We start from the raw sequence: 27,367 nt of genomic DNA, 5'->3' as shown, positions 1-27,367 counted from the left end.
GTGAATTTATTTAGAATCAAGTCTGAAAATCCCATTGACATTGAAAAACTGCCTGTTAATCTGCTTTGTCTTGTAAGAGATTAAAACTTTTCTTCTTACACAAGTCTGAAAGTTATATAGGAAAGAGTAATAGATGGAAAATAGGTTCGTGGTTGCCAGGGGTGAGGCTGGGGTGGGGATGGGGATGTCTCTCAAGGAGTAGCACAAGGAAGCTCCTTTGTGGTGCTGAAACAGTTCTGTATCCTGATTGTAGTGGTGGTTACATGAATCTATACCTGTGATAAAATTGCATAGAACTACGCGTGCACCTACACACATGCACGTGCAAGCGAGTGTGTGCAAAAACTGGTAAAATCTGAACAATGTCTATAGGTTGTACCAGTATCAGTCTTCTTGTTTTGATAACATACTTAAGCTGTGTAAGGTGTTAACCATCGTGAGAAGCTGGGTGAAGGGTACGCAGAACTTCTCTGTACTATCTTTCAATTTCCTGGGAGTCTTTAAATTATTTTAAAATAAAAAAGTTTTTTAAAAGATAGGAGTATGACTTTCCTAGGCTGGAGTTGGAGCTTCCTCCCTCAGGATTTGACGAGAAACAGCCAAGAAGAGGCCAAATGAACTATATTATGCTTGCCTCGTGTATCTCACAAAGACATAGCCAAATCACTTGATAATTCAGAGTTCAGAGGTCTGAAAATGAAAAACAATATCCCCCATCTAAAAAGAGTGTTTTATTTAAAATTGAGAGACCAAAACCATAGTCTTAAGTTGGGTTTCCTCAAAGCAGACCCTGACCCAAGGATGTGAATACACATAACTTAGGTGAGACATCATCCTAGGGGGACTGGGCTTCAGAATCCCTGAGTGGTAAACTTGCTCTATGATGTACCCTCAACTGTCTTCCTCCCCTCCTTCCTGTAATTCCCCAGTGATGCTTCCTGAGATGATGTCTCGCCTAAGTTATGTGCAGTTTGATGTAGTCCCACTTGTTTATTTTAGCTTTTGTTGCTTGTGCTTTCAGTGTCATATCTAAAAAAATCATTGCCAAGACCAAAGTCAAGGAGCTTTCCCCCTATGTTTCCTTCTAGGAGTTTTATGGTATCAATCTGATATTTAAGTCTTTCATCCATTTCAAGTTAATTTTTGTGAGTGGTATGAGATAGGAGTCTAATTTCATTCTTTTTCATGTGAATATTTAGTTTTCCCAACACCATTTATTGAAGAGACTTTCCTTTTCCCATTGTGAATTCTTGGCTCCCTTGTCAAATATTAGTTGACTGTATATGCTTGGGTTTATTTCTGGGCTCTGGATTCCATTCCATTAGCCTATGTGTCTGTTTTATGCCAGTGCCATACTATTTTGATAACTATAGCTTTGTAATAAAGTTTAAAATCAGGAACTGTGTTACCTCCAACTTTGTTGCTCTTTCTCAGGATTACTTTGACCATTTGGGGCCTTTTGTGGTTCCATGCACATTTAAGGTTTGTTTTTTCTGTTTCTGTGAAAAATGCCATTGAAATTTTGATAGGGATTTCATTGACTCTATAGATGGCTTTGGGTAGTACCTTCAAGACATTTTTGTTCTCATAGACGACTCTTATTTTTACAACATCCCCATACAGATAGCAATATTATTTGTATCTTCCTCAAGGAAAGGGTTATCCACTTTGCATTATTGTGACAGCTTTTGGGGGCTCTGTAGCTTTATTCCTGGGGCTCCATTCTAGCTTCCTTAAATGTGCAGGCTCAAGCATGCATCTTCTGTCCCTGTGTAGGCATCAAAACCCAATCTCCAGCCCCTCAACTTGCTACTCCCCTGACCCCCCTTTGCATCAGCTTCTGCCTAGTGCTCTGGTGTTCAGTTTCCTTTTCATTTCTCGTATCAGGAGATTTTGTTTGTTTTCTTTTAAGTTCAGCTGTGTAGAAAAAGATTGTTACATTTTGCCCAGCATCTGTGCCTATTTGCTTTTCCTTATCAGCTCAGACTGCCATATTGCTTAGAGCTTTGAGGCATTTGCCATTTTATCTAATATCATCTATAAAGGGCAAGGGGCTACAGCCTTTCAAGTGTTCCGTGTACTATATACTTGTAAGCATAAAAATAAAATACAATGAAAAAGGTATGGAACGTAAGTGGAATCCATGACATTGAAAATATCAGAAATGGTTTTGAAAGAGATCTTGGCTCAATTTCACATTTTTTAGTTTAATAAAGAAAATATGTCTTGAAAACGTTGATAATTTGGTAAATCTGAGGAATCATGGAAATAGAGTGTATCTTAAAGTCAACGATGTATTTGACAAAGTGGTTTGTGACATTCATGTAGGTGACTAAGGCATATTCATTATGGGCTAATAGGCTTAGGCAGGGACAGAGCTTTCTGAGGAGCACAACTGCAGGCATTTGAAGGAACAACCTGATCTCTCAACCTGAAAGGAGTTAGGAGGCAGGTTCTCAGCATTTATATTGATGCTATGGGTGAAGACAGAGAAGACAAAGTAATAATGTTAGCAGACCACAAAAAGCAAGGAGAGAACACAATTTCTAAACTATCCTGATGTGCTGAAATGCTGAGCCAAATTCACAAGGTAATTTTTTGAGAGTGAAGGAAAATTTAGAGTGTCTTTTTGTGTAATTGGCTTCAATGTTCCTCATGCTAATATTCTGCAAAATCTGTCCACTAAAATCTGAGTTCTTTTACATTATTTCCTGGGGTATAATTCACATGCAATGTAAGCACATACCACATTGGATATGTTTTTATAAATGTATCCAGTTGAGACATTCCCTTTGCAGTGATGCCCATTCCAGTTAATCCTCTCTCCCAGTCAGAGACAACCACTGTTCTGATTTCTATCTGTTATCAAGTCCAAGCTCGTATTGCTTGCCTCACAAAAGGCCAATAAATTAAGAGATGAGATGTTGGGGAATAACAGCTTTATTCAGAAAGGCAGCAGGCGAGAAGATGGTGGACAAGTGTCCAAAGGAACCGTCTAACCAAGTTAGAATTCGGTCTTCTTTTATACTAAAAGGGGAGGGGCTGTGGCTGGTTGTTGTGAACTTCTTAGTGCCAGAATCCTTTTTGTTCTTGGAGCTATCCACCTAGGTCTGGTCACAATGTTTCTGTAAGCCTCCAACAAGACAATTGTTATTTTCTGTTCTGCATCTTTTTATCTCTATATGAATGGAAAATACCTTTATAACTTTAAAGGTCAAGCCTGGGAGGCAGAGCATTGAGAAAGGGATATTATGTATATTTCAGGCCATGGGCAACATTCTTTTACAAAGGTGCAGAGCTAGCATGACTCAGCACAGGGAGCAGAGCACAAAGGTTAGAGCTAAAAGAACAGAGCCAATTCAGAGTCAGCTTTGCTCTTCTCTGTGACGTGACTATACCACAATTTGTTTATCCCCATTGCCTTATTAAAAGTACAAAAAAGGAACTCCAAGCTAGGAGGTGAATGCATTTCAGCCTATCGAGATGATGTAAAAGGGTTGGAATTAATGAAGCTAGAGGGAAATTATTACTCCTCCTTTGGAGAGCACTGTTGGAGTCCCGTGTGGTTTTTCCTCCCTCCTCCCACACTGGGGGAAAGAAGAGGGATGTTTCCCAGCTCACCTCAAGCCTAGTGAGACAGACTTTAAGAGACTGCTCAGAAGGTTTGATAGGTAGTGCTTAACTGCAGGGGTCTCTCTTCACTCCATAGTCTATGTAAGTGGTGACCCCAAGAGCTATTTCATTTGACAATCAAGGACACTGTGGACTAGGGACTGACTCTTCCTTGACTTACACCAAGGAGAGGCTGAAGGGAGCATCAGAGTAGAGGGCAGTGTTGAGAGCTACGCGCCTCCACTCATGGTAGGACAAAGGCACCTTCTCCATCCTTTGGGCAAGATGTAGGCTCTGAAAGTGGGAAATAGACTGGTTTTGTTTGAGGAGGAAAATTGCCTAAGAAGTCTTCCTGATATGAAGCAAAGTGGTTTGAAAAGAAAGAGGTTGAAGATGTATTTTTGGATGAAGAAACTGGGGATGCTCTTTCTAAGCAACTAGTGAGGGGAGATCCTACACTTACCAATATCAGACGTTCCCATGGGAAGTCTCTGAAAAATTCTGAAGAGTACCGAACGTCAACTTTAACTGCTTGCCAAGACTGGCAAGTATAAAAAGGATCCTATCACAACAGTACCAGATATTTAAGACTCTTCCTGTCCCCTAGCTCCATTCCTTATGCTGGAGGGTTCCAAAACTTCGGCCAGCCAACTGAGCAGGGAGGAAGTACTACTGATCAAGAAAGAATCCTGAATCCTCCCAAACTGTATCTCTACCCTTCCCAGCCCAGTCTACACCCCCTGCCCAGTTTTTAGATCTGAGGTAAGCCAGAGAAAAAGTAGAGTTTGGAATGGAAATATCAATCACTAAACTAAAACTGTTCTTATGACTGGAGAGGTTTTGTTACACGAGAGTGACTAGAAACATTATGAGACTTCTTCTGAGATTTCATTTCAGAGAAAAACTTAGTCCACTGAGCAGTGGAGAAAAGAATAAAGTTTTGTGTGCATCTCCGATTGAAAGCTGTGAAATAGTCCATGAAATAGTTACAGTCTGTTGTTAAAGCGTTTGATGTTAGGAATGGTGCCTATATTTTTCCAAAATTTACTTTAATGTTTTGAATACACCACCTAAACTTAGGGCTACAGCTGATTAAAGATGAGGTCCAGGAGACATCATTGGAATGCCAACTCAGTTGTGTAAGGACAGACCTACAGTCTCTGCAGAAATGAACCACAGATTTCTGCTCATTTTTTAAAGGGTGAAATTTTTGCCCAACAAGTTTTTATTGAAATCTTGACTAGCCATTATATTTTATTCTAGGCTAAAATGTTCAGATAAAAAATGGAAATATCACATTTGTATTTTCCAAAAAGGCAAGGTATGAGGAAGTGTAATTCAAAACTGCCAACTTTAGAGTCAAACTTTTAAAGTGATTTTTTTTCATCCGGTTTTAACTAGTGGCTCTGCAATCAATTGGGTTGTACTACGAACATGATTTCAATGTCATGATAACAAGGTCGCTAGGTTGATCGTTGTTGTACCTCATCATTCGGGCATCACCAGAATAAGAATTGCATTTACAAAAATAATAACTCTTCTGCTTGTGAGATGTGACAAATTAATGGCAAATCGTTAGATACTTAACTCAGCAGTGAAATCTCTCTAGTTACCTACCATAACTATTTAGAAATGTCTTTCTCTTCAGTAAATTGGAGAACTCTGCTTGCCACTTGCTTCTTCATGAAAACATACTCCTCCAAACAAAAGAGATATATTATCAGTGCACAGCACTGTGGGAGTAATTGGACCTTCCTAGAAATTCCAGGGCTTCAGCAATGCATTCCTTCAAGCTCTACTCAAAGAACGTTCTGTAGAAGAAAAGGCACATATAGATGGCAGTAAATAATTTGCTTTGAAGAAAAATAAAGTTAGTGAGAAGAAGCCTGAAATTTAAAATTTGGATGCCAAATCCCATAGCTTATGCATCCTATTACAGTATTCATTGCCTCCTTTGTTCATGATGCAAGGCATTTAGTAAGCAATTACTATGTGCCTAGGACTATATCCTTGGAAATTCGAAAGAGTATATGTATTTTATTCAGGAAGTAATGCTGGTGTACAAAATAAATAACAGTATTGGACTTTAGGAAAATCTGCAAGTAGGCAGCAGAGCCCAAAACCCCGTCCCTGTTTCAAATTTCTCAAGCTAGCTCCCCCTGCTGGAGGAATTCAGTTCCTTTTAAGACTACCTTTCTTGGTAAGGCATGACTTGACTACCAACAATTATGCCGCTTCTAAGGATAGCCTATGAATTTCCATCAATCAGGGACCCAAGATACCCTCCAAATCAAAGAATTCTCAGCTGTGATAAATCCAGCTTCTAGTACCAAGGGTGGTAACCCTCACTTTTATGGTTCATTCACTTCAAGTGTTTCTTGGTTTTCCTGTGCAAACTAGAATTTTCAAGTGATGTCTCGGGTGGATAATGATGATGTCATTGCTCCTTATTCATGTTCTACCTAGTGAATTCTAAGTACTTTCCATGCTCATTTCTAAAGCTCCAAATGCATTCCTCTAACATTCACATCATGACCATCTAAATTGGGATAATTTTGAGAGTGGAATGGAGTGCTATGAATAATTGTGCTGGAACAATATGCGTAAACTGTGGCGGCTCCAGGCAAAGCAGGACTCATGGTCATGCTACCTCTAAGATGTGTATGTAAAATAAAAAGACAAGACTGAAACCCCTGTTGCAACTTCACTAAGCCAACAGTAGAATTTCTTGGCATGAGTTGAAGTTCTGTGATATGTAGAAGGGACCTTTAAAAAAAAAAAAGTAAAGAGACCTAATGTTCAGATATTTTTAGACTACTTGGAAACAAAATTAGGTCAAACAGACTTTTTTGCGTTAAAAAAACATCTAATGCCTTTCAATTCAGGAATTCTGCTTCTAAGAAATTTTTCCAGTGCAATCGTTATGGATATGGGCAAATACTTGACTACAAAAAATGCATCTAGCAGTGCTTAAAGAAAGAGGGAAAATTTTAATTTTCAAAAATAGTGAATTGGAGTATATACATTGTTAAATCCATACAATGACATTATATACAGTCATTAAAAATAGCACTATAGGTTAAATATTTAAAAGCAGGGGAAGAAGTTCTCATGATATAAACATTTTTGAAGCAAGCTAGGATGTACTATATTAGTTTGGATCCTGTTCTATTTATTCTTAATTCCTAAACTATTTATTGAAGTATATCTTATTTTTAGTAAAAATAAATTTGTCTCTCTTGAAGGAGAAAAACAGGAATGATTACTAATAAAATGTCAAAAAGAAGATGAGATAATGGCTGATTTAAAATTTTCCTCCTTTGGCTTCCATATTTTGTAAGTGAGAATATTCTGTAAATGACATCATACAAATTATTATAACTTTTAACACTATGTACAATGAGTTTAAAATGTCAGCAGACCCAAGGATGACATTCTGCTTTCTGATCAGAGAGCAGACTTGTGGGTATGTAGGGTAGACACATTCCACCTCCACTTTTATAACTGTCTTGTCATTCATGAAGTTGGCTCCATTCTCAAAACAACACCTCAAAGGCTAATGGAACTGAATGAACTATCTGGATGCTCATTTTGACACTCAAGCTATCTCCTGGGGTCAAGAAGTTGACATGTGTCATCCTAAATGACCAAATCATTAAATGGTTTATAACATATTGACCACCAAACATTTTAAATCTTTCTAAGGCTTCAGGAAAGCAATCCCCAAGGTTCACCTTGAGGACTTTCCTGTAAAAAATAGAACTCAGACAGATGAAAGGATATGGGCAATTAATGGCATCCTTTCAGAAAGGGATGTTAAATAATTCAGATACACAATTTCTCCCATAGTTTAATTACACTTGCAAATTGGCTTTAAGAAATAAAGGGGTAGGTCCTTGGCCATGAGTGATTTGACTGTATTGTGAGGTCTACTGAAAAATCGAATTATCATATCATTAAAATTTGAAGTAGGTTGTGGGATTTTTATAAAGATACAGAAAGCAAAAAAAATAGCCTGTCCTCATGAATTAGAAGGGCTCATGAAAGAAGTTGATGATAGCGCTTTGCTCATGAATGACCATCATCACTTGTAGGCAAACATGAGTTCATTTCACACATTCACATTATTTCCCTTCACACCTCACTCTCTACCCTGTTGATGCCTTTTTATAAGAGAGGGAAAATGTAGATAGGGCAATATAAGATACTTGAAGTACACTTGACATTTATGTAAGTGTGGGTTCTAATCAGAGCCTTCTCTTTTTTAAAGACCTGACTACATTTAATATAAGATTTAACCTCCACGCCTACAATTTACTCACCATCTGTCAGACATGCTTCTAGTGTATAAAGCTAGCACCACAAGTTAATACTCTCAGAGTTTCTAGGAACCCAGCAAAAACCCGGCAAAAGCTGAGCTCTGACTTTAACTCTTTCCCCTCCAGTTCCAGGTGGAGAGAAACACCCTGTGGTGGAGACAAAAATGTTGGCTTCACTGCAGGGAACTATCTACTCTAGGGAAACCTATTGTCCTTGTTTACCCAAGACTTCCCAGTTTTTGAACTAAGTGTTTAGCTTCTTGAGAAGTCCTCAGTCCCAGGCAAGCTGGGACCTTGGTCGTTCTACTGGCCATCCCTCAGTATCACCTGACTTTATGTCTTCTCCGTCTTGTCATTTGGGCTAGTGACTCAAGTCCTCTGGGCCTCAGCTTGCAAGAAGGTACAAAATAGCACCTATCTCATAAGGCCATAGTGAGGACTGGAAGAGTTGTTATGCGTAAAGCTGTTACAACACACATGGCCCTATTAGTGAGCGCTAAGTGAGCAGCATTGTTACTAATCAGGAAGGCCCTAGAGGAAGTAACATTGCAGCTGAGCCTTAAGGTCTGAGCAAAGAGTTAATCAAGAAAAGAGGACCTAAGGAGGAAAAGATGGAGAAGGTTGGATCAATAAGTAAATACAGTAAATAGAATATACAAAAATAAAGCAAGATGTTTACTTAAAAGCAAAATATGTAAATAATGGAGCAATGCCAACACCAAAGAAATATTTTGCTTTGTCTGATAATAATTTTTAACAGCTAGATTTGTCCTCCAGTGCAACTCCCGTTACCCACACCTTTCTAGGATTTATTACAAATGGCAATCTGACCTTTAATAAAACATTGAACTGACAAGCAAACCAGGTTTTACTTACTGAAATAGAAGGTCAAGAATTGTAGAACATTAAAAGAGGATCCTTGTTTATATCTTGCCTCTTATCTTCTGTTTGAGGAAAATAAAATCAAAAGCTGTCAATCCAGCCTTTTTCTGTTGCAAAGTCAAAGGAGAAATTAGCCTAGGATTTTTATTGCAGTAAATAAAGCCATGACAACTTCAAATTAGTTGGAGCATCCAATATACGTTCCTTGTATTACACATAAATGTAAACATGAATTTTTATGTCCTTATGAAATTGCAGTGCCTTTGCCAACATAAAAAGTGTTTACATATTGAAAAACTGCTGCAAAATAATTGATTTCAGTTTGGGGCAAGTTTTTAAGACTTTTGTTATTGGGCACCTTCAGGCATCAAAAAAGTACATATATATATTATATTATATATATTTTTTATACATATATATTTATAATTTATATATTTTATTAAATATACATATATATATATAAAATAAACTCTCATGTACTCATCACTCAGATTCAACAAAGAATAAGTAGTCTGCCATCTTTGTTTCATTTATTCATACACACACAGGCACACGCTTCTTTTCTTTTAGTTGAAGCATCTTTAACCAAATGATAGACATCATGTCATTTCACTGTAAATATTTCAGTTTGGTCTCTATGTGGTAAGGGCATTATTTGTAACCTAACTACTGTGCAAGTAACACAGCTAAAAAAATTAACAACAATGCATTAATATCTCACAATTCGTCTACACATAAGTCTCTTCATTTGTCTCAAAATGACATTTTTGAGTTAATTTGTCTGAACCACGATTCACAAGGTCCATTCATTATATTTGATTGTGGCTCTTAAGTCTCTATTAATTCTATTACTGAACTTTCTCCTTTTTTACTTTTTAGCTCTCATGATACAAATTTGTAAGGTAAACTTGGTTATTTGTCTTGAAGAACACAGCGTGGTTGGGATTTTGATGATTACTTCGTCATGGTATCATTTAACTTGTTCCTCTGGTCCCCATTATTTTCCATAAACTGGTAGACAGGCCTTGAGGCTCAGTTCAGTTCAGGTTCAGTTGTTTTCAGTGAGAATAATTCAAAGGTAGTGCCGTGAACATCCTATTGCATCTTGTGATGAGGGAACCAATGTCTGATGGTTCCATTTTTAATGATGGGAGAGTAATCATTGGATTCTTGGGCTGTCAGCCCAATCTGTCCATTATGGAGTTATCAACCTTTAACCCAGTGGTTTGGTATCTATTAATGATCATTGACTCCATTCATTATTTCTTTAATGGTTGCCAAAATAATGATTTTCTAGTTTTGTTCTGTATTTATTATCTAGAACTGTTCTGTGTTCCCTTCATGAGCTATTCTTCACCCTCACATGGCATTCATACAGGAAAGTCAAATAAAAGCTTGACTCTGATACTTTATCAATTTTCAGCAAAATGTGCAACCTACAAGAAGAGACAATAATTTTTTTGGCTCTCATTACCCTTTTGATTCAGTCATCATAATCTGCTATCACATCCTCTGCCTTCTAGTACAGAGTTTCAAGTTCATCTTTCCCAAGGCTTGCTTCAGATACAGAATCTGTCATTTCTCCGAGAAAGCCTGGTTTTTTAAATCAAGGAGTTGTATTTTTACAACATAGACCAGGATTTAAAATGGCTTATTGTTGCTGGATTGCCATTACTTCAACACCTTTTTAGTAAGCAAATTTGGGGAAAACATTTTATGAGAATAAAAGTAGTAAGTTCACTTTATATTTTTCTATTCATGTCTAAGTCTACAAGGTTTTTACTTCTTTGGTTTTGCATTTGTATGTCTTTTCTTGTGTGCTGGATGTGTTGATTTCTTCATTTTTAACAGCTTTATTGAGATATCTTTGACATATAAAATTTGTATATATTTAAGGTGTACAACTTGATGTTTTGATAGATGTATACATTGTGTAAAGATCACCACAATCAAGCTAATTAATATATCTATCACCTCTACATAATTACCATTTGTGTGTGTGTGTGGTGAAATAGTCTGACATATCTTCTTAGCAGATTTCAAGTATACAGTGCAGTTTTATTATCCCCCTGCTGTACGTGAGATCTCATCTCACACAACTGAAACTTTGTACCCTTTGACCAACATCACTCCATTTCCCCCTGATCCCAGTCTCTGCAACTACCGTTCTACTCTCTGCTTCTGTAGGTTTGACTGTTTTCAGTCCACATATAAGAGAGGCCATATACTATTTCTTTTTCAGTGTCTTGCTCATTTCATTTAGCTTAATGTCCTCCAGGTTCATTCATGTTGTCACAGGTGGCAGGATTTCCATCCTTTCTAAGTTTGAATAACAGTTTATCGTACAGTTAACCTTTCAATAACAGAGGGGTTAGGGGCACCGACCCCCATGCAGGTGAAAATTCACAGGTCATTTAGCAGTCACCTGGCCTCCATATAAGAAGTTCCTCTGTATTTGTGGTTCCACATCTGCAGATCCAAGCAACCTCTCACTGTATAGTACTGTATTATATATTTAATGAAAAAAAATCCACGTATGGGTGGACCGGTACAGTTCAAATCCATGTTGTTCAAGGGTGAACTATATACATATATATATATATCACAGTTCCTTTATCCATTCATCTGTCAAGGACCTAGGCATGGAATTGCTGGATCATATAGTATATTTCTACTTAAAATTTTTTGAGGAAACTCCATGCTGTTTTCCATAATGGCTGTATTCATTTACATTCCCACCAGCAGTGTACAAGGGTTCCCTTTTCTCTACATCCTCACAAACACTGTAAGTCTTGATTTCTTAATGATAGTAACATAGTTACTTATTTGCTTTATCTGAAATATACCTATACTAATTGTAAAATATCAATATTAATGTTGCTACTAACAATAAGGGCACTAAATACAGCTAAGATTTCTTTGTGGTTCTTCCTGTCCTCAAAGTTATCCCACTAGAGACATAAGTCAATTCACTGTGTTTTAATGTCATTTGAGATTATTATTTTTTCCATATGATTATGACATCATCTTGATATACAGTTAGGTTTATTTGTTTCAATTTGTTTTCAATTAATTTCCTTTTTACTTAATTTTGCTTTGTAATTATGCAAAACATTACATGGTTCAAAAAGAACCTGAATAACAAGGTACATTCATAGAATTCTCCCTTTACTTCTGTCTTCTCCATCCTGTTTCCTCCCTCCCTGTATTGGTAACCATTCTTAAATTTTAGTTTCTTTTTCTTTTTAAAATGTAAGTAAATATGAATATACATATTCATATCCTCACCCTTATTACATAAGTTAGGATACTGTAATACCCTCTGTACCTCGCCCTTTTCGCTTAAAAATGTAGCCTCGAGATCATTGTGTTTCAGTATGTAGAGCGTGTCCTTGGACCTTACATAGCTGCATAGTGTTCCATTGTGTGAACTTACCTTGGTGTATTCAACTGTTCTTCTATTAGTGGGCATTTGGGTTGTGTCTAGCTTTTTGCTTTTAAAATAATGCTGCAATAATTAGCCATATGCATATATCATTTTGAATTTTTATATAAGACCATTTATTTTTTTAAACATTTTTTATTGAGTTATAGTCATGTTACATTGTTGTGTGAAATTCCAGTGTAGAGCACAATTTTTCAGTTATACATGAACATACGTATATTCATTGTCACGTTCTCTTTCGCTGTGAGCCACCACAAGATCCTGTATATATTTCCCTGTGCTACACAGTACAATCTTGTTTATCTAGTCTATATTTTGAAATCCCAGTCTGTCCCTTCACACCCTCCGTCCCCCTGGCAACCACAAGTTTGTATTCTATGTCTATGAGTCTGTTTCTGTTTTGTATTTGTTTTTTTTTTTTTTGTATAAGACCATTTAAATGGATGAATTAACCAACTTCAAGCCCACCTAATACATTACATATTCCTTGTTTGATAAGATGACCCCTCACAAAAAAAAAAAATTGATGGAAAGAGTTAATTCCATAATTATGATGACATTTGTGGTTCATAGTAAAAAAGCATAATCATGTTTGTTAATTTCACAGGTACACAAACATAGGCTCATGGTCGTGAGCACGCGCACAGCATTATAATGATAGTGAATACAAGTGGTCACTGGATGGTCCTTTTCCTTTAGCACTTATAAAGCTGAAGGTTGGTGTCATGCCACCATCTGCCTTAAAAGACTGAGTGTAAGCATGAGCTTTAAAGCAACACTAAATAGAGCCAACATTTGTTTTTTTTTTTTTAACCATGATTTCTCACTTGACAGCAGAGGTGATCCCAGGGTATAAAACTGTTCATCAAAATGACACTAATGTCCGCAGATTGCAGGCAAACCACCAGAAGCTGGGAAGAGGCAAAGAATTCTTCCCTACAGTTTTCAGAGGAAGGATGGCCCTGCTGGTATCTTGATTCCAGCTTCTAGCATTCAGAGCTGTGAGGAAATAAATTTCTGTTGTTTTAAGCCAAAAAAAAAAAAAATGACAGTAGTGTCCTTGACAGATGAGGAAAAGGAGGTTCTATCATTGTACAGTGGAGACAGTGTGATCCTGAGTCCATGAACCTGAGTTCAAATCTTGGCTCTATCACTTAGAAGCTCTGAAATCTTGGGTAGAAGAAGATGCAAAAGCCAAAGATATTTTTAGACAGGTGTGACCCTCAGATGTAACTTGCCATGCCTGAAATCTACTACCACTGGAGCTCTTTGTAAAGAAAACCTTTGCATGCTGCCCAGGAATCGGAGGAATACCTTTATTTCCCCTGCGTATATTCAAAGGGCATGCGTGACAGGTACATGGTGAGGAGGGAAGAGAAGTTTTGTCCTTACTGTTTTCAACGCAGCAGCTCCTAGAATAACTAGCTGAAACTGTATCTACTTCAAAGTAGACATGGATGAAAGGTCACCAAGAATCCAAAAGTACCCCCATCATCTGTAAAGTTCCTGTATTTCTTGGAGTAGATGATTTAAAATTTATATTCCCTGAGGAAAAACCACACTTACCCAGCGCTTTGAAAAAGCTCACAACATTTATTTGCAAAAAGAACATCTCAGATGTTATGCTAGCATTTTGCTGCAAACCATAGGTGTAGATATTACCTGGGGAACTAGTAATTTTGGTAGAAATACAGACAAGTTACTAGAGAACAAATGGTCTAGAATCTAGATTCATCTATCAAAGGAGAATGAGTTGATGTTATAAAAAAGTTGCTTTGACTTTTTTTTTTTAACCATCAGTTGGATCAAGTTGCACCACCTCAAAAACCAGTTGCCAAGCAACAGATAAAGTTTCTATTGGACCATGAAAGATCCAGATTAATAAATCTTTTAGCTAAAACCTCTTCCTTTGGAAATTATGCTCCCCAACATTCCCCAGATATATAACCTGTAAGGTAGAAGATTTTTAGCCCCACATTTTCTTGTCTAAAGTACAAATTCCAATTGGATACTGATATGATGTTATGATTGGCATTTCATTAGCCTTTAAAATGAACTCAAAGCAGAGACCCAGCAGGAAGGTAGGTGGGCTGATTTCCCCCGTGTTTTCCATGAGGCCAGTTCTGGTGGAAAAGGAGACTTTGAGAGTTAACTCAAGATCGAAAGTAGCATATATGTTAGTGAAGACAAAGATAACCCAACTCTGGACCTTAAACAAGACTTTTTAACCTGAGTCTCAAATTTCTCATCTGCAAAATAGCAATATTAATAACAAAATGTGCCCTACAAGATTGTTGAAAAGATTAAGTGAGAAAATGCATATAAAGTGTTTAGCAGGATGCCCCGGATACAAAAAAACACTCAACAAATGTTCATTGGTATTATTTTTACACTCCAGGCCCTTTCCTCTCTTCCTTATTCTGGCCTACTGCTTCTAACCTATGACCCTCCTCCTCCTGAATTCCTATATTCATTGCTGCCTTTAACCAGTTTTTGATAAACTGTTTCGAGGAATGAGCAAACCACTTGGAATCTTGAGACCTGGGTTCAAATCTCAGCTTCACCTCATAGTCATCCTCTGACCATAGAAGAGGGATGGAGCTAAATACATGCAGATACAGCACTAATGATCAGGGCTGTGACTGGACCACAGAAGCCCATGTGGTTCCCAAACAGGGATATAGGGAGAAGTTGCTGTGGTTCTGAACCTGTATAGTAACAGTCAGGTGGGTCAGGGCCCTGGCATCTGCTCAGATCCTTACCAGTTTAACGGTGGCCGTGGGCATCTCTGGATTAATGGAAGTCCCTCAGAGGCAGCCAGATCCAGACCTTTGGTAGTGAGCCATCCACCTTCCCTGCCACCAGTCTCCTTATTGCGCCAAACCTGTTCTCTCTGCTCACAGTGAGAAGGAGAGAAGCTTGCTTATACTTAATTATTTACTTATTTACATGCAGGGCAAAGCACTTCATCATATCAGAGCACAGTTTTACTGGCTGTATTATTAAATCAGTTTTTGGGTAAGCTCTCTGGCTCTTAATTTCCTCACCTTTAAAACAGGCATCTTCACACTACCCTGTTGCTTCCTGCAGCTGCTCCCCAGAGTACTCTTCCTATGCTTTCAGTTACCTAGTCAGTCACCTTATACAGTTACTGATCTTCCATGTGATGATCAATTGCGGCAGCAAGTAAAAGTAATTTACTAGATTCTGAAGTATGCTGCAAGTCTTAGATATTTTCTGAAATAATCCCTGATGGACTTCCCTGCCTCTCTCCACTCTGCGTGCTGCACATAGCTCCTCCTTCTCCTCCATCGCCACGTGCACCAGGCCACGCCCCTGCTCATCCACCCTTGACTCCATCGTGTACACCACAGAAATTCTCAGCTCATCTCCATGTACCTCAGAGTTCTCTAGAACCTGGTCCCATTCTTCCCGTCAAATCTTATCTCCTATTGAGGTAGCACATTGAGAGGGACACCTAGAAAATCTGCAGGATATTTTTTATTCTTCATTGTGAGCTAACTCAATCAGATTACTGCCTAGTTTAGTGAAAGGAACACAGGGTTAGAGATGAACAGACTCAGTTTAAATCTCATTTGCCTCTTACTAGCTGTATGGTCTTGAATCTGAAATATAAAATGGAACTAGAAAACAGTCAGGTAATTAGAGAGTGAACTTCCATGTGGGGAAGGCCAAAGCTTAAGGAGAAGGGGGGGGGGTACATGAAGAAAGATAAGATCCTGGGGAAAAAGATGCCACAGGAAAAGGACAGAAGACAGAAAATCAGCAAAGCAGACAGTTCTCAAAATAAAAATCTGAGAAGGCCCTTCCTGTTTTGGAATAAGGATCATAAAACTTACTTTCTCAGGAGTAACAGTAAGTAAAATGGGTGAGATCGGAGAGAAATAGAGGATGTAGATATTTAAGCTTCAGTCACTATCATACGTAGGCTGGGGACGGTGGTGTGGAAGGGTGATATGGAGGTGGGAGGGGACTGGCTTTCTTGATGTCATCTTCAAACCAATGTTGTTCTGTCCAGGACACGAGAAAATCAAGCTCTGCTTATAGGCTTTTGGTTCTTACAAAGTGTAATAACTTTTTAGCAGACCTCAGTTCTCTCGAGAGTTCTACTGTGAGGGCTAAGGTTGGTACCAAAGATAAACCTATTTCTTTAGAGGGTTGGAAAGCTCTCATCTTTATGCTTCAGTTAATCCCTGAAACTCACTTTCTCATACTTTCATCCTTATCTTGTAAAATGAAAAGGAAGAAATTTGGACCCAGTCCACCAGTTCTCTTGCTTACCCTTACTAGAGTCTTCACTGACAGTTTTGATAAAATCAAAATGATGCAGAAGTAAGATATTCCTTATTTCCTAAATGCTAGTTACATTTATAATGTCATGCTTCTAGTCATACATAGGAAATGTCACTTTCCTTAAAATACAAAATCTTGATTTAAGTAGGCTGGTTAAAAACCTTTATTACTCTGGAAAGGAGGTAAATCAGGAATTTGTTCATCTCTACATAAGCAGAATAGTTAGCATTTAGAAGAGAGGAGTTTCTACAAAAAGGGATTGCAATGTTCATTAATGATGCTCGTGTGTCCCCCTCGCCTCAGCAAGTTTTTTCCATTCAAATCTTTCTACGTTAAATAACATCATTTGTGGCAGTGGACAAGGTTGAGGGCCTGACATGTTATTAATATAGAGCAGAATTTGGCAGACTCTAGCCCACTAGATTTGACCACCGAGAAGTCGTTGGTGACCTTGGCTAAAGAGCAGTGTCAGTGCAGAACCAAGCACGGGAGGACAGGGACTTGCACAGACACTCCTGGGGAAGGAAGAGACAAATGGTGCTGGGTCATACGGCTTCTCAAAGTCTCATTTTTCTCAACTGAAAATGAGGATAACAGTTAATCTCACTCCTCTATGTTGATGCTTAAAGACATGCTAAATGTAAATGTGATTAGCAGCCTCTGAGTAAGATGCTTAATACATTATTCCTTCAGTTATTCCTCCTCTACTATTATTACCTCTCACTTTTCTTTCTGGAACTCTATTAGATACATGTTGGAGCTTTTCCTGTTATCATTCATGTGCCTTAATCTTTTCAAAATTTTTAGCTCCTTATCACTCTATATTGAGTGCTATTTTTTTTTTTCTGCTCTATCTTCTGGTTCACTAATTCCATCTTCATTTAGGCCAAATCTGCTGTTTAAAACTTTCAGTGACTTTTTTTTTATTTCAATGATAATATGATTTCATTTCTTAACATTCCGTTTTATTCTTGTTCAAGAGCATGTGTTTTTTTTAAAAAAATATCTTGTTTATTCTTTTGAGTTTAGTTTTTAATTCTCCTTTTCCCTCTAAATTATCTTTAAATGCATTTTTTAGAAGTAGGCTCTTCAGCTGGATTTGTTATCTCAGCTTCTATGGCTGTGAATCCTGTGTTTTGTGTCTTTTGACTATTCCTCAAAGGGAATCGTTTCTTCATGCAGCTTGCAAGTTTTTACTGTGAGATCATCTTCAGCATTTCCCTCACTCTTATAAGTATCACAGCCACCTTAAATTGTGAAAGTGTTACAACAGTACAGTTTTAAATTGTTTCTATTAAATCACTCAAGGAATTTCATCAATTCTTGATCAATTTTGATGCTAATTTAACAGCTCAGACAAATCCTGCACTAAGCGGGTAGTATAAATTTAGACTCCGCACCCAGGCATAATGTTGGCCTGAGGATTCAATTTTCATGCAAGAATGTTTTTTCATCTGGCCCCCTAATAAAGACAAGAAAGGCAATCTTCCTTGTGCATATCTGGGACGACAGGCAGAGTGTTTCTAGTTCCTCCTTTACCAAAGAAACAACACTTCCATGTTCTGGATTTATGCAGAGGTCTTAGTTCTAGCATCTCCCGCCTGCATTGTGTGGGCCAAGGGGTATTCTCTTATTATGTGGGCATTAAAATCTTGGGCCCTGTTTTGGTTATCTATTGCTCTGTAACAAACTACTCTGAAACTTGTTGGATTAAAACAAAACAACCAATTATTATTTCTCGTGAGTTTACAGGTTGAGCTCAGCTGGGTAATTTGTCTACTTCATGATGTTTTCAGCTGGTCTGTAGTCATCTGGAGGGTTTCCTGGAGGTAAAACATTCAAGATGGCTTACTCATATGACTTGGAAGTTGATGCTGGCTGGTGGCTGGGGGCTCAGCTGGGGCTTTTGGATAGGATGCATTGGTGCTTCTCCATATGACCGCTCGGTGAGGTTTGCTTGAGCTTTATGCAGCAAGGCACCTGGGTTCCAAGAGGAGAAAATGGAAGCTGTAGATCTCTTAAGTCATAGCCTTGAGTATTACACAGCATCATTTCTGTCTCATTTTATTGGTCAAAGCATGTAACAGGCCAGCCTAGGTACAAATGGAATTTTTTCTTCTTGATGGAAATGGTGGCAAAGAACTTGTGGCCATCTTTAATCCATCTCTGACTCTATCCCACTAGGGCCTATATCTGACCCATTTCCCTCAAACCCCTCTAACCTTCCACTCATAAAATTCTGCTATGAATTTACATTCCTTCTTGTTTTGAGCAACACAAGATTAATCAAGATTAATCATGTTTTTCCTTTTGAACTCAACTGAGTACTTAATTTTTTTTCATTTTAATGTAGTCCTCATTTCTGAAATTTTAGTTTAGGGGTAGCCTTGTCAGCTATCCTGCCAGAACTCCGTATTTCTTTGGTGTACTCCAACATTTAGGAAACCAAGATACGTTTGTTAAACAAAGTCAACTTTCAGTTATTATTTTTCATAAAGCAACAAGATTTTTCTGCTATGCCAATTAAGAAATTCTGCCACAGAGAAGAAAGATTTAACAATTGTACGTGTGCCCTGTGGCACCACAGGCATACAATTTGCTTGATTTCTCTCTTTTCTATCTAGGAAACATTGCTCCTAAGTTGTTCATTGTCTGCTAAGCAACTGAAAAGCTCTATCCAACAATGGTTCAGCAATTTGTCTCTCATTATTAGAAATAATTATTAGAATTAGGTCAAAAAGAAGCTCATTTGAGCCCAGTGGTTGTGCAGAATCAGGAATCACCAGAGAAAGCCAACATAGTGAATTATGATATCTGATGAGCAATAAAGCAGTGAGATGGAACCAAGAATTCATCCTGTTTCTGTTCCCATCAAAACTCTCATGTTTCTTTTAATTGCTAAGACTTCTAAAGATCCGTTTGGATATGGAGTATTGTTTTGGCCCTGCTGACAAAAGGAATCCACCCTCCTTTTAATTCCAGGGTTGTACTCATATCCATTTAGTGTGGTTCCTTTCATTTCTAAATTAAATGAAATTTGCATTTATATAGCCCCTAAAATACCACATGGGATCCTAAAAAGCCCTTCACAGCAGAAACAATTCACAAGCTTAGAATTGAAGTTCCCATAGCAGGCAGATCTATCTTCAAAGTTTTAGACCACCTAATGCTACCTGCTCTGAGTGCTCAGTGGGTTAGGACTAGGAAGGTGGGGAAGCAAAGTTGTATGTACTTTTCCCCCCAGCTTTATTAAGATACAGTTGACATAAAACATATGTAAATTTAAGGCATAGAACCTGATGATTCAATACACATGTATATTGTGAAATGATTACCCCAGTAAGATAAGGTAACATCTCTATATTCAAATAATTATCATTTTTTTCATTGTGAGAACATTTAAGATCTAACTTTCAAGTATATTGTCAACTATAGTCACCACGCTGTACATCAGACCCCCAGAACTTACTCATCTTTTAACCGGAAATTGTTCCACAAATCTGTGGAACCCAAAAAAGCCAAAATTATACAAACAGAGTAGATTGGTGATTATCAGGGGCTGGAGGAGTGGTGAAAATGAGGAGAGGTTGGCCAAAGGATACAAACTTCCATTATGTATGTTATATTATATCATGCCATATATCATATATCATATCATATCATATATTACCAAATGGCAAAAATATTTTTAAAAGAAAGAAGTGATAATAAGAAATCTGCTTCCCTAGGTGCTGATATCAAATGATACAATGTGTGTGGAAGTGCTTTAATAATAGTAAAAAGATACATGTGTATACGTTTAATAATTACTGTTGGTGGCAGACTCAGAATTAGAATCAAGGTCTCCTGACTTAATCTGGTGCACTTTTCGCTTTACCACACTATCTGTTTTGCATATTTATGATATATATCAACAAAGAGATGAAACTGTGTAAAGAATGGATGCCTCAGTTTAGCTGCTCCATTTATGGTGATTTAATTTATGTACGTATGTATGTATATTATGTATATGTATAACATACATATGTGTGTGTGTGTGTGTGTGTGTGTATATATAACTTAATATCAAAAAGTAGGAAATTCAAATAACTAGATTTAAAAAGCATGTTTCACCCTACTTTTATATCAAATTACCCATATAAGTAAAATCCTAATATCAGATTTTATGTGGTAAATTACATGCTGGAGTCAGAAAGGTGTCATTCAGCCTCTGAGATCTACATTAACTGTATGTTCTGGTAACTGAGATAAGCTTTAATGTAACTGAAGACAAATCACTATTTTAAAGTTATGGGAGCATTTCAGAATATGTGTATAAACCTAATGGAATGACCATTTTCTTAGATCACCCAGATCAGTCCAACCACCTGTCAATTAAATGGAAGTTATGCAAGAAGCACCACATAACAAATCTTTAAACCTGCCAATTTATTGGGATGAAAAACACGGAAACTTTTAAAATACAGCTTCACTGCATTATGCATATATAATGGAATACTACTCAGCCATCAAAAAGATGAATTCTTGCCACTTGCAGCAACATGGATAGACTTTGAGGGTATTATGCTAAGTGAAATAAGTTGAGGACAAAATAAATGAAGAAACCAAACCAAACAAAAACAAATTTATAGTATAGAGAACAGAGTAGCTGTTACTAGAGGAGAAGTGCAGGGTGGGTGTGGGGAGAGTGAAATGGGTAAAGGGAATCAACTGTGTGATGATGAGTGAAAGCTAAATTTTTGGTGGTGAGCATGCTGTAGGGTGTACAGAAGTAGAAATATAGTGTACACATTAAATTTTTATAATGTTATAAATCAATGTTATCTGAATAAAAATGTTTTCAGTAGAGCTTCAGTTCACCCAGAATTCAAGGACTTTTTAAATCATGAGTTTATGAACTCCAACTTTTTTTTAAAATAGCAGCATATTTGTGAAATAGAAGTCAAATGAATTGCTAAGAATATATAAAGGGAGGAGAAAACATTTCTCTAGCAGCATTTCATCCTTTGTTAGAATCTGGTACAGTGGAATAGTCATTATGGCCAAAAATTGCCAGTAAATGTCACAAAAGCCAGTCTATTTCTAAATTGCCCCTAGCATTGGTTCTACCTAGCTGAGGAAGAAAATATCTATTTTTTAGTAGATGTTAAAAAAAAAGTCTAAATTAAAATGCATGCATCTGAAAGACCCATGATAATGACAATTAAAAGTTTATATGTCCTTTTAAGCCCCCTCCCCCCTTTTAAAGCAAAAAGTTCTCTTATGGAAGAGATTTAGAGGAATTTCCTTTTAATTATGCTCTGGAGATCGAAAAGAAGTTACCAGGTTTTCCTTCTACATAATATCAGAGTGAGACAACGAGATGATTTTGCACAGAAATGACATATGGGACAGGAAAAATTAACCGTGTTTCTAAGAGGAAATTGTTACCGAAGAAATAAGAAAAATGAAACAAGATCTGACACCAAGTGTACACGTAGAAAAAATAATTTAAAAAAAAAACTCTAAAGCTTCTTAACCCAGAAAACCTCTCTACAGCTGAAAAGGCAGGTAGTTTGGCCTCAGAATTACATTTGTTGGTGATTTTTCTCTATATCTAGGTGCAGAAAATAATTATCTGACTTCTAAGGTAATGGGAAAAAAACTTGCAACCAGTTGCGTGTGTGTATGTAGACAGAGATAGAAATAGATACTGAGATGGAAGTAGAAATACATACTTTTTCACTATATCACCAAATAGTTTAAACTCCATGAAATTGGGAGTTATGCCTTGAGCATATTTATTTCTCCCCAAATGACACTCCTCCTCAGCCAGCACCTAACTCAGCTCTTCACCATTCAATAGGCATTCAATTAATATTTGCAGGATAAATTTCATCTTGGACTATCCTGAGCTACTGCTAGAGAACTACTTGTCTGAAGAGGACCTTGGCACACTGCTCAGGAGAGACACTCAGAGCAGCAGAGATGAAGCATCCATTTAAACAAGTGTCTCAGGGGTTCTGGTTCAAGAGCCCCCGCCATAAAGGTCTAAGAGACTCGGACAAGGCTACAGGTGTCTGGAGGGCTGTAGGTTGACTTACCATAGCTCCTCACATAAGAAGACAATGTCTCTTATAAAACTCATCCTGAGGAACTAAAACTGAGCTTGGTACTCAAGGTTCACTGAAGGACAATGGTTCTTTATGAAAGGAGGGGACACAGTTTTGATTATGTGCTGCTCAAGTGGATGTCTGACGGACAAGTACTGTATCACAGTGGTTGGAATCCAGGGCTTTGGGTGTGAACTTGAACTTTGCAATAATTAGCTCTGTGACATTGAACAGTTTCCTTAGCCTCTCTTAGCCTCAGTTTCTTTGATTATAAACTTGGGTCATTACTGTAGAATTACACTGGTTGAAAATTACCTAAGGGTAGCTTCTGGTTTCTGACAAGTTGACAAACTACCTCCTACAAAAGTAAGAGAAAATCATAAACTGAAGAAGTAAAATTATGAAAACTGTAAGATGCCCTGAGGGGCTGAGGGTGAGTCTGGCATAAATGAGTGAGGTAACTAGAAGGCAGCTTCCTGGAGTGGAAGGCAGCAGCTGCAGCAATGGACCACTGGATGGACAACTTAAAAGTCCTCCCACTACTTATTTCTGGTTTTTTTTGTTTTTATTGAAGTATAGTCAGTTACAGTGTGTCAATTTCTGGTGTATAGCATGATGTTTCAGTCATACATATACATATGTATATTCGTTTTTACATTCTTTTTCATTATAGGTTTTTTTTTTTTTTTTGCAAGATATTGAACATAGTTTCCTGAGCTGTACAGAGAAATCCGGGCTGTCATGGGTCTGTGAGGATGATACCAGAGAGCAAAGAAGTACTTCTGTGGTTGACAGCTAATGCAAGAAGGTGTAGTTTGGAAAGGGGAAAATAGTAGCTCTACAGTGGAGAGCCCTGGCAGCCACATCCTTAACCAAGTGATCAAGGTTTACATCATCAGTAATAAGTCACAGGTGTATCACGTATCCCTGACATGACAGAGTGAGAATGGAAGTTTATCTCTGAGCTATTTTCCCTGAAACCCGTAACCCCATTCTAATTTTGAGAAAACATCAGATGCACACAAAATTGAGGAACATTCTACTAAATATACGGCCATACTATTTAAAACCGCCAGTCATGAGAAACAAGGAAAGTCAGAAACTCTCTCTGATCAGAGGCTATGACAAATAATGTGGCATCCTGGATTGGATAGTAGACCAGGAAGAAATAGCGTTAGTGGATAAACTGGTAAAACATGAATAAAGTCTGTACTTAATAGTATTAAACCAATGTTAGTATCTTAGATTTGACAAATGCACCGTGGGCATGTTAGATGATAGCATTAGGGGAAGCTGGATGAAGGATATATGGGAACTCTTTGTACTATCTCTGCAGCTTTTTTGTCTAAGTGTGAAATTATTTCAAATTTTTAAAATTTAAATAAAACAGGTGGCAGGTGACTCTGTTGTCCTTAATAGTCACCCCTCCATCCCCATGATCTACAAATCCCCAGGGCTGAAGGAGATTGCCTCATTCTTGTGCTGCTGCTTTCTAAGAGATGACTACTGAATTCTTAAAAGAGGAGTTGCCTGGTGGGGTTCATCAAAAATGGTTTGTCAAGTTCTGTTTCTAGCAATAATAGACTAGGTTGTTTGGGGCCTACACTTCCGACTGGGGACTACAGAAATACTGGCAAGTATTTAAATGTCTTCTTCAGATTGTTGGAGAGCTACAAATGAAGTGAAGAATGGCAAGTCTAGGGATCAAGAGAGAAGAAAAACTCATGAGAAATCGGCTTAGCATTTGAAGTTTTATTTCTACTCAGGCCAGTGTTAAATTCAAATGGCTGTGAAACTGAGCAGATATTTTTCAAGATTCTTGGATATTAGAGAAAAATTGGAGTTCAAGGCTTGCCAAAAAAGGGAAGATTCTGATGAATACTATGAGTTTTCCAATTGTGACAACAAACACAAAAAAAGTATATGTATGTGTGTATATGTATGTATGTGTGTATATGGATTTCTCTGCAACTACACACACCCATACATACATGCATATATACACCAAAGGGTATAAACTTTTAGTTATAAGATGAATAAATTCTAGAGATCTAATGTATAGGAAGGTGACTGTAATTAGTAATAATATGTTGTTTACTTGAAATTTGCTAAGAGAGTAGATTTTAAGTGTTCTCACCAGAAAAATAAAGTAACTATGTGAAGTGATGAGTATGAAAATTAGCTTGATTGTCATTTCACAAGGTATACTTATATCAAGATACCACATTGTACACCTTAAATATATATACTTTTTATTTGTCAATCACACCTGAATAAAGCTGGGGGAAAAATGAGGTCTCAGCAAGACCACAATTTAAAAATTAGCTTAGAAAAATCAATAATATTTTCCTACAACAGAAATAACTAACTAGAGAATATAATAAAAATATGTCATTCATAATGGCAATAAAATGTAAAAACGAATACAGAAGACCTCAGTGGAGAAGTTACTGAAATATACTACATGACATGAAAGATCTGAATTTATACAGAGATATTTTATGTTCTGGGCTTCGTCAACTTAATATTGTGAAGTCAATTCTTCCCAAATAAAACTACAAACTCAAGATAATTTCTATTGAAATTACAGCTGAAAATTTTTAGGAACATGATAAAATTATTTTTGAAATTTATATGGAAGAATAAAAATGCAAGATAAAAAACATTTCTGCATAGCATAGGGAACTATATTCAATATCTTGTAATAACCTTTAATGAAAAAGAATATGAAAATGAATATATGTGTATATATATGCATGACTGGGACATTACGCTGGACACAAGAAACTGGTACATTGTAACTGACTATACTTCAACTAAAAACAAATAAATAAAAAAGAATAAAAATGCACAAGTAGCTATTCAACTTTGAAAAAGAGGAGGACTTAACCTAGCTAAGATTTAAGGTATCCATAAATCCCATAGTGATAAATACTATAAGACATGGCAAAAACAAAAACAAGCAGATAGACCAGTGAAATCAAACTCTAGAGACAGACCCACAAATGGATGAAAGCTTAATCCGAAAGTGTAACACAGATTAATGGAGGAAAGAAAGATTGCTCTTGGTAGTTTCAGGAAAATTGGCTCATTACACAGAGAAATATAATGCTGTATTTCGACTATGCGGCATATACAAATGGGAGCTCAAGCTTAATGAAATATCCAAGTGTAAAAAATTAAAACTATCCAATAATAGAAGATAATGTAAGAGAATATCTTAATGATACATCTAGATGATGTAAGTAAGGGGAAGAGCTTCTTAAAATAACAACACAAATTATAACGCAAAAATTTGACTAATTTGACTATGTCAAAAATTTTAGTTCTGTTTAACAAAGAACGCCATGAAGAAATTTGAGAAGATATAAGACGAGCACAAGCTGTTAAAAGATCCTCTGAGGAAAACATGAGTAGGGCTAAATTTCTTAGTTCTAAGACCTTAAACCAGAATGGATTTCTCTGCAACTACCCAAACTCCTTTTATATCCCAAAGCTTGGACATTTGTTGACTACTTCAAAATGGCTTATGGGCTAAAGCCTTAATGTGAAACTCAGTGATATTATGATTGTTTCTTTTTAATGGATTTTTAGAAGATCATTGGTAATTGCAAATGGAAGAGAGGGAACTTAAAAAATATCTAAACCTATCTTACCAATTGACCAAAAAAAAAAAAAAAAAAAAAAGAGCCCAAAGACTTCCCTAAAGTCACAGTCAGGTTTTTAGTTTTGTCTTCTGATAGGAATTATGAATGCCAAGGGCAAACTCTAAAAATCTGCATGTTCAGATTTTCATGCGTTAAAAAATCATTGTGCATGGGATTTTATAAATTTGCTCAGCCACTTGGTGCTTTCAACACGCCTTCAGAATAAACAGGAAATAAAATGGCAATGAGTTACCTCTTACTACCTCGCTGCACATTTTCCTCTATAAATGAATAAAATTATGCTTTATTTAAATTTTTAAAATAGTGAAGATGAGTACAATATATTAGTGTAATCACAAAGACCCAGAGGCAAAAACAGAGTAGCAAACTGCATAGCACACCTAGGATGAGCCTGAAGCGGTCCTTTTTCTGTAAATTCAGTGATATTTCTTCCTACCAAGAGGGAAAATATTGCCTAAGAGACAACTTTTACAACCCTGAGAACCACTCTGCTAAATGCCAAAAAAAAAAGTTGAAATCCCCTTCCAGTGCCTCAGTAATTTTCATCTAAATTTTGTAGATGGAATCAATTTCAGCGAGAACGCTCATAACGCTCAGGCATTCATAGCAAAAGAGTAGCCTCTTAAGCTGCATGCCCCCCAGCTCCCTCACAATCACCACTATTTACACACTGAGCTTAACCCCTGAAGATTCCACTTGAAGGCGTCACTTGGGTCTTACTGATAAATCAGAGACCCAGTGGGTCTGTAATTGGTATCCACCATCACATAATTTAAGTCCCTCTCATATAGCGTGTACTGTTCTACCTGTGGTGGGTTGAATATGACAGAAATTCAGCTATATAATCAACTCTAGACATAAATATTGCTCTAAAAGTAAAATTGCCTTATTGTCTGACACCAGGAAAAAAAGGTTTGCTGGTAGTTTTAAAAATATGATATCAAGCATTTTTACTCTTCAAGAGAACGTTTTAAAAATTAATATTTGAAAGAATAGAAAAGGCTGGGTGATGGCAATCATGCAGTGACATCATTT

The 27,367-nt window shown here is 37.0% G+C and overlaps 1 long non-coding RNA gene across 1 annotated transcript; it reads right to left on the bottom strand.

The window, feature by feature from the left end:
- Positions 1 to 678: 678 nt before the first annotated feature.
- LOC116662126 lies at positions 679 to 26,973 on the bottom strand. Its single transcript, XR_004318110.1, has 3 exons — positions 26,650 to 26,973; positions 12,489 to 12,499; positions 679 to 690 (listed from the first exon to the last, which is right to left on the bottom strand). It is a non-coding gene; the product is annotated as an uncharacterized LOC116662126 (long non-coding RNA).
- Positions 26,974 to 27,367: the final 394 nt, after the last annotated feature.

Source organism: Camelus ferus, chromosome X (genome assembly GCF_009834535.1).
Source record: "Camelus ferus isolate YT-003-E chromosome X, BCGSAC_Cfer_1.0, whole genome shotgun sequence".
In the NCBI taxonomy this organism is placed as follows: domain Eukaryota; kingdom Metazoa; phylum Chordata; class Mammalia; order Artiodactyla; family Camelidae; genus Camelus; species Camelus ferus.
This window is presented reverse-complemented; position numbering and strand designations above follow the sequence as displayed.